The sequence below is a fragment of the Lathyrus oleraceus genome, chromosome 2, assembly GCF_024323335.1.
Source record: "Lathyrus oleraceus cultivar Zhongwan6 chromosome 2, CAAS_Psat_ZW6_1.0, whole genome shotgun sequence".
NCBI classification, from domain to species: Eukaryota; Viridiplantae; Streptophyta; class Magnoliopsida; order Fabales; family Fabaceae; genus Lathyrus; species Lathyrus oleraceus.
Window position 1 is genome coordinate 7,957,067 of NC_066580.1, and position 8,028 is coordinate 7,965,094.

Sequence of the window (8,028 nt, forward strand, 5' to 3'; positions counted from 1 at the left end):
TAACACCCTGGGTTAACCGGTTAACGCAGACAAAACAGCACATATTCATAATCCAACACAGTGTTAACCGGTTAACACCCTGGGTTAACCGGTTAACGCAAGACAGAAGCTGTTCCTGCGCTAACTCAAGGCAGAATGCAGAATTCTCCGCATTTTCCGCCATTGGAGGACTTCCGGACCTCCGAATCCGATTCCGTAAAAAGCTATACGATCGGAAAATTACAACAGACTCAATTACCGATTTAATTTCAACTTCTCACACGGTTCATCCAACAAATTTTCAGCATTCACAATTCCCAATTAGGGTCAAATTAACAGCTTATTACTACCCATCACATATTCTCCCATAATACCCATTAATCGAGATAAACCCCCCTTACCTTGACAATCCGGCAGAATCTTTGAGCTTCAAGCTTTCGTTCTCCAACCTTTGCTCTTCAGCTCCTCTTCTCTGCCCTTTTTCCTTTTTCTCTCACGATGCTTCTCTGTTCTGTTTTCACGTGAAATGCTTTTCCAAATGAGAACTTTTCCTTATTCCAACATATATATATTTTCCCAAAATAATAATAATCCAAAAATAATAATAATAAAATTTCTAATTATTCAATTAAATTAATAATTACATTATTAACTCAATTTAAATAATTATTTTATTATTATCGGGGTGTTACAACTCTCCCCCACTAAAAGAGTTTTCGTCCTCGAAAACATACCTCAAGCGAACAACTCTGGATAAGACTCCTTCATCTTACTCTCCAGTTCCCAAGTCACGTTGCCACCTGCTGGTCCTCCCCAAGCTACCTTCACCAAGGCAATCTCTTTACCCCGCAACTGCTTCAACTCTCGATCCTCTATCCTCATAGGTGATGTTTCAACAGTCAGGTTATCTCTCACCTGTACATCATCTACTTGGACTATATGCGACGGATCATGAATGTATCTCCTCAACTGAGACACATGAAAAACCTCATGCAAATTCGCAAGCGACGGCGGTAAAGCGATACGATATGCTACCTCTCCTATCCTCTCCAAAATCTGATAAGGACCAATGAATCGAGGTGTCAACTTCTTCGACTTCAAGGCTCGACCAACACCAGTTATCGGAGTAACACGAAGAAACACATGGTCTCCCTCTTGGAACTCAAGTGACTTCCTCCTCTTGTCATGATAACTCTTCTGACGACTCTGAGCAATTCTCATCTTATCCTGAATCATCTTAATCTTTTCCATAGTTTGTTGAACAATCTCCGGTCCAACCACAACACTCTCACCGGACTCATACCAACATAAAGGTGTCCGACATCTCCTACCATACAAAGCTTCAAACGGTGCCATACCAATGCTCGAATGAAAACTATTGTTGTAGGTAAACTCAATCAAAGGCAAATAACAATCCCAAGCACCTCCTTTTTCCAAAACACAAGCTCTCAAAAGATCTTCTAATGACTGAATCGTCCTCTCAGTCTGACCATCAGTCTGCGGATGATATGCAGAACTCAATCTCAGCTTAGTTCCCAAAGCCCTCTGCAAACCTTCCCAGAACTTCGATGTAAATCTAGGATCTCTGTCCGAAACAATACTGGACGGAATACCATGCAAACTTACAATCTTCTCAATATACAACTCAACTAATCTCTCTAACGGATAATCCATTCTAATCGGAATGAAATGAGCCGACTTCGTCAATCTATCAACAATCACCCAAATGGCTTCAAAATTCTTATTTGTCCTCGGCAAACCAGAAACAAAATCCATACTGATACTATCCCACTTCCACTCTGGAATAGCCAACGGTTGCATTAGCCCAGACGGCTTCTGATGCTCAATCTTCGACTTCTGACAAGTCAAACAGGAATACACAAAACTTGCAATTTCTCTTTTCATTCCCGGCCACCAAAATAACTTCTTCAAATCATGATACATCTTCGTAGCTCCAGGATGGATACTCAAACCACTACGATGTCCTTCTTCAAGAATACTCTTCTTAAGTTCTGTAACATTCGGAATACACACCCGATCACCAAATCTCAAAACACCATTCTCATCAACTCTGAATTCACCACCTTGGCCTTGATTCACTAAAGTCAGCTTATCAACCAAAAGCATATCAGATTTCTGACCCTCTCTGATCTCCTCCAGAATACCACTTGTTAACCTCAACATTCCCAATTTAACACTATTGTGAGTACTTTCACACACCAAACTCAAGTCTCTAAACTGCTCAATTAACTCCAATTCCTTAACCATTAACATAGACATATGTAATGATTTCCGACTCAATGCATCAGCCACTACATTTGCTTTACCCGGATGGTAATTCAAACCAAAGTCATAATCCTTCAGAAACTCTAACCATCTCCTTTGTCTCATATTCAGCTCTTTCTGATCAAACAAATACTTTAAACTCTTATGGTCACTGAAAACCTCAAATCTTGATCCATACAAATAATGCCTCCACAACTTCAGAACAAATACCACAGCTGCCAACTCTAAATCGTGAGTAGGATAGTTCCTCTCATGAACCCTCAGCTGTCTCGAAGCATAAGCTATAACCTGCTTATTCTGCATCAACACACCACCTAAACCCAACAATGAAGCATCACAATAAACCTCAAATAATTCCGACGAACTCGGTAATATCAAAATAGGAGCAGTAGTCAACCTTCTCTTTAACTCTTGGAAACCTTCTTCACATTTTGAATCCCAAACAAACGCTTGCCCCTTTCTAGTCAACATCGTCAATGGTAACGCCAACTTAGAAAATCCCTCAATGAACTTCCTATAATAACCAGCCAAACCAAGGAAACTTCGAATTTCAGCAACAGACTTCGGAGCTTCCCACTTAGATACCGCTTCTATCTTAGAAGGATCAACAGCAACACCACCTCTTGAAATCACATGACCAAGAAAACTAACCTCTTCTAACCAAAATTCACACTTTGACAGTTTAGCAAATAACTGCTTTTCTCGCAGCACTCCTAAAACCACTCTCAAATGCTCAGCATGCTCTTCTTCAGATTTCGAATACACCAAAATGTCATCAATAAACACCACGACAAACTGATCTAAGTACGGATGGAAAATCCTATTCATGTACTCCATAAATACTCCAGGCGCATTAGTCACACCAAAAGGCATTACAGAATACTCATAATGTCCATACCTCGTTCTGAAAGCAGTCTTCTGAATATCCTCAGTTTTCACACGTATCTGATGATACCCAGATCTCAAATCTATCTTGCTGAACACACTCGCACCAACCAATTGATCCATCAAATCATCAATCCTCGGCAAAGGATACCGATTCTTGATCGTCACTTTATTCAGTTGCCTGTAGTCCACACACAACCTCATAGTACCTTCCTTCTTCTTAACCAACAACACTGGTGCACCCCACGGTGACACACTTGGACGAATAAACTTCTTATCCAACAAATCTTCCAACTGACTTTTCAATTCAGCTAACTCAACAGCAGACATACGGTACGGAGCCATCGATATCGGTCTAGTACCAGGTACCAAATCAATCGAAAACTCAACTTCACGCTCTGGCGGTAATTCATTCACTTCTTCCGGAAACACATCAGGAAAATCACACACCACCGCTAGATCACCAATCACCAGTTTATCTTTAGCCTCTAAAGTTGCCAACAGCATAAACAACTCTGCCCCATCTGCCACTTCCTCATTCACCTGCCTGGCTGATAGAAACAGACTCTGCCCTTCCTCAATCTCAGGAAATATCACAGTCTTAGCAAAACAGTTGATATAGACTCGGTTAAACACCAACCAGTTCATTCCCAAGATAACGTCAATCTGCACTAATGGAAGACACACAAGGTCTATCCCAAAATCTCTACCAAAAATATTCAAAGGACAACTCAAACAAACCGAAGTAGTAGTCACTGAACCCTTTGCAGGAGTATCAATCACCATACTTCCACGCATCTCAGATATCTCTAACTTAAGCTTCACAGCACAATCCACAGATATAAAAGAATGAGTAGCACCTGTGTCAATAATAGCTATAAGAGGAAAGCCATTAATATAACACGTACCTCTGATCAAACGATCATCTGCAGAAGTCTCAGAACCTGATAGAGCAAAAACCTTGCCTCCCGACTGATTCTCCTTCTTCGGCTTAGGACACTGGGGACTGATATGACCCAACTCTCCACAGTTGAAACAAGTTACAGTCTTCAATCGGCACTCTGCAGCCAAGTGACCACCTTTCCCACACTTGAAACACTTCATCTCAGCACTGGTACACTCGTGAACACGATGTCCAGCCCGACCACATCTATAACACTTAACAGGAGCACTAGAGTCTCCCCCACTAGGCCTCTTCATCCCACTCTGCTTCTGAAAACCTTTGCCAGCTGCATACGGTTTTCCACGATCCATCTGATTCTTACCCTTCCTATCAACCCTCTGCTGATAGCTCTCTGCTCTAGCCTTGGAATCCTGTTCAAAAATTCTGCAACAGTCAACCAAATCAGAAAACACTCTAATCCTCTGATATCCAATCGCCTGCTTGATCTCGGGACGCAACCCGTTCTCAAACTTCACACACTTCGAAAATTCTCCAGCAGCCTCATTATAGGGAGTATAGTACTTTGACAGCTCTGTGAACTTCGCAGCATACTCAGTAACAGTCCTGTTACCCTGTTTCAATTCCAAGAATTCTATTTCTTTCTTCCCTCTGACATCCTCTGGAAAATACTTCCTCAGAAATCTCTCCCTGAACACAGCCCAAGAAATCTCAGCATTCCCCGCAGATTCCAACTCAGTGCGGGTAGCAACCCACCAATCATCAGCTTCTTCTGACAGCATATGTGTACCGAACCTGACCTTCTGGTTATCAGCACACTCAGTTACTCTGAAGATTCTCTCAATCTCCTTCAACCACTTCTGAGCACCATCTGGATCGTATGCTCCTTTGAACATTGGAGGATTGTTCTTCTGGAACTCACTCAGTTGACGAGCAGCTCCCATTCCCATAACATTCTGATTTCCTCCAAGCACTCCAGCTAGCATACCCAGAGCCTCAGCAATTGCAGCATCATCTCTACCTCTTCCAGCCATCTCTATTCTGAAAACCCAACAACCAAAACAATAAGTACTGATAGGGTTACACAACACCTATCCCGTACAGGGGAAACAGAATAATTACGACTCGACACGACCGACTATGCTCTGATACCACTAATGTAACACCCTTCTAAATACCCCAAAATATTTAATTTAAAAATAATAACACATTAATCAGAGTAATTATGCCCCGAAGGGTGTCACACAATCATTTCACAACATTTATCAAAACATCCTGTCATGCTCATTTATTTATCAAATAAAACAGTTGCATAATACGCAGCGGAATAGAATTCAACATCAGCATGAGACATGTAACACCATACATGTAAACTAATTCAACAATTTCCAACAATACAACGAAAAGGTTCCCTCCCGATGTTACATCTACCAGAGCATGACCCATAGGACACTACTATAGACTCCAAGCGTTAGCTTCTATTCAATTCATTTCTCGTTACCTGAAAAATGGGTTGTAAGGGTGAGTTCCTCAATCAATATAATAAGCATTATAGAACAACATGTAATGCTAAGTAAATCACACATCAATTCACCCTAACCAGACTACGCATTCAGCAACGGCAATATCCGTCCAAACATCATATTCAACAATAATATATATCATATGTATAATCCTCAAACCATATTCAACACCAACAACACAACACAACGATTTACTCACTAATTCCTCACGATGGGAATTAGCTACAGCCCCACAGGCTATGCCATGCATTCATTATGCAATGAGACTCCATGAAATGCGGTACCGACTCTTCTCGAACATATAGTTCAAGCTCACCGATCAAATCCAGATACGGCTACTAAGCTCACTAGTCCCACTCATTTGAGATCTAATGACTCACTCACTAATTCCTCACCATGGGAATTAGCTACAGCCCCGAAGGCTAGACTATGCACACTACTCATCTAGTATGCAAACATCAACCACAAATCCACAATGGTTCACTCACTAATTCCTCACTATGGGAATTAGCTACAGCCCCGAAGGCTATGCCATGCATGCTAATCATCTAGCAATGCAACATCAACAATAATTCAAGAATAAACATATGCTCACACTCTAAGCCATAAAATAGTCTATTCACAAATGCATACATTCACAACATCATGTATACCATCACATATCATCAACACATTCATCACAAAAGCATATCATATCATGCCAACCAACAACCACAATATTAGCACACTCCACTAATATCTATACTGCTCAAAACAGCGGGAATTAATCCCTATTACACCATAGGCAACATAGGCCAACTCTCACATAGGTACACAACCGTTAAAACAACAATTTTTCCATTCTGCTACAGCGTTAACCGGTTAACGCCCTGGGTTAACCGGTTAACGCAGCACAACACGCCTTCTGTCTCAATTTTTAACAGTGTTAACCGGTTAACGCCCTGGGTTAACCGGTTAACGCAGCACAAACAGCCAAATATCAGAAATTACAACAGTGTTAACCGGTTAACACCCTGGGTTAACCGGTTAACGCAGACAAAACAGCACATATTCATAATCCAACACAGTGTTAACCGGTTAACACCCTGGGTTAACCGGTTAACGCAAGACAGAAGCTGTTCCTGCGCTAACTCAAGGCAGAATGCAGAATTCTCCGCATTTTCCGCCATTGGAGGACTTCCGGACCTCCGAATCCGATTCCGTAAAAAGCTATACGATCGGAAAATTACAACAGACTCAATTACCGATTTAATTTCAACTTCTCACACGGTTCATCCAACAAATTTTCAGCATTCACAATTCCCAATTAGGGTCAAATTAACAGCTTATTACTACCCATCACATATTCTCCCATAATACCCATTAATCGAGATAAACCCCCCTTACCTTGACAATCCGGCAGAATCTTTGAGCTTCAAGCTTTCGTTCTCCAACCTTTGCTCTTCAGCTCCTCTTCTCTGCCCTTTTTCCTTTTTCTCTCACGATGCTTCTCTGTTCTGTTTTCACGTGAAATGCTTTTCCAAATGAGAACTTTTCCTTATTCCAACATATATATATTTTCCCAAAATAATAATAATCCAAAAATAATAATAATAAAATTTCTAATTATTCAATTAAATTAATAATTACATTATTAACTCAATTTAAATAATTATTTTATTATTATCGGGGTGTTACAGGTGATGCATGTGTGCATGGGCATGTACAGGCCCATGAAATCATTCCATTTGATCCATGTGAGCATATCTGAAATCAGCTTGGAATGCAAGGCAATTGTACACAGCTGTTTGAAGTTGATCTTTGCCAAATGATGATGCAATGTTCATGCCATGCGCAACCCTAGCAATTCTTGTCCAAAATGGATGAAATTGGATTTTTTGGAAAGGTTAGATCAAGAGGAACAACTTTCATGTTCAAACTTTTTCATTTGGAGCTTGGAACATGAAGAAATTTGAGGTGGAAGTTTGGAAATTTCAACATATCAAAAACATTTCTAAGTGTCAAGCCATGTATCTCAATATTCCACCTTGCTTAACTTTTTATGTGAGCTTCAAATGAGAAAAGTGTCTTCATCAAAGTTGTAGCTCTTTCAAAGACCTTCAAAATGGTCACCAATTTAATGTCATTTGGAATTTAAATGATAGAGTTATGTATTTTTGAAGTTTGGAAAAATCACTTGTTCAATGGTATAGGTAAAAAATGACCTATAATGTAACCTCATATCACATGCTCATAAAAGTTGAGCGAGTTATGTCATTTGGAAGTTGACTTTCAAATTAGGGTTTAGACAAAATGACCTATAATGTTTCTGTAAGAGAATTGCCATCCAAGGCGCAGCGGAATTTAAAATTTTCTCCATTTAGTGATCCTTACGAATGGGCATGATCAGTGATAGAATCGTTACCTCTTGTGGCGATTCAAACCTTTGGTGCAAATCTCTGATAATGATCAAAA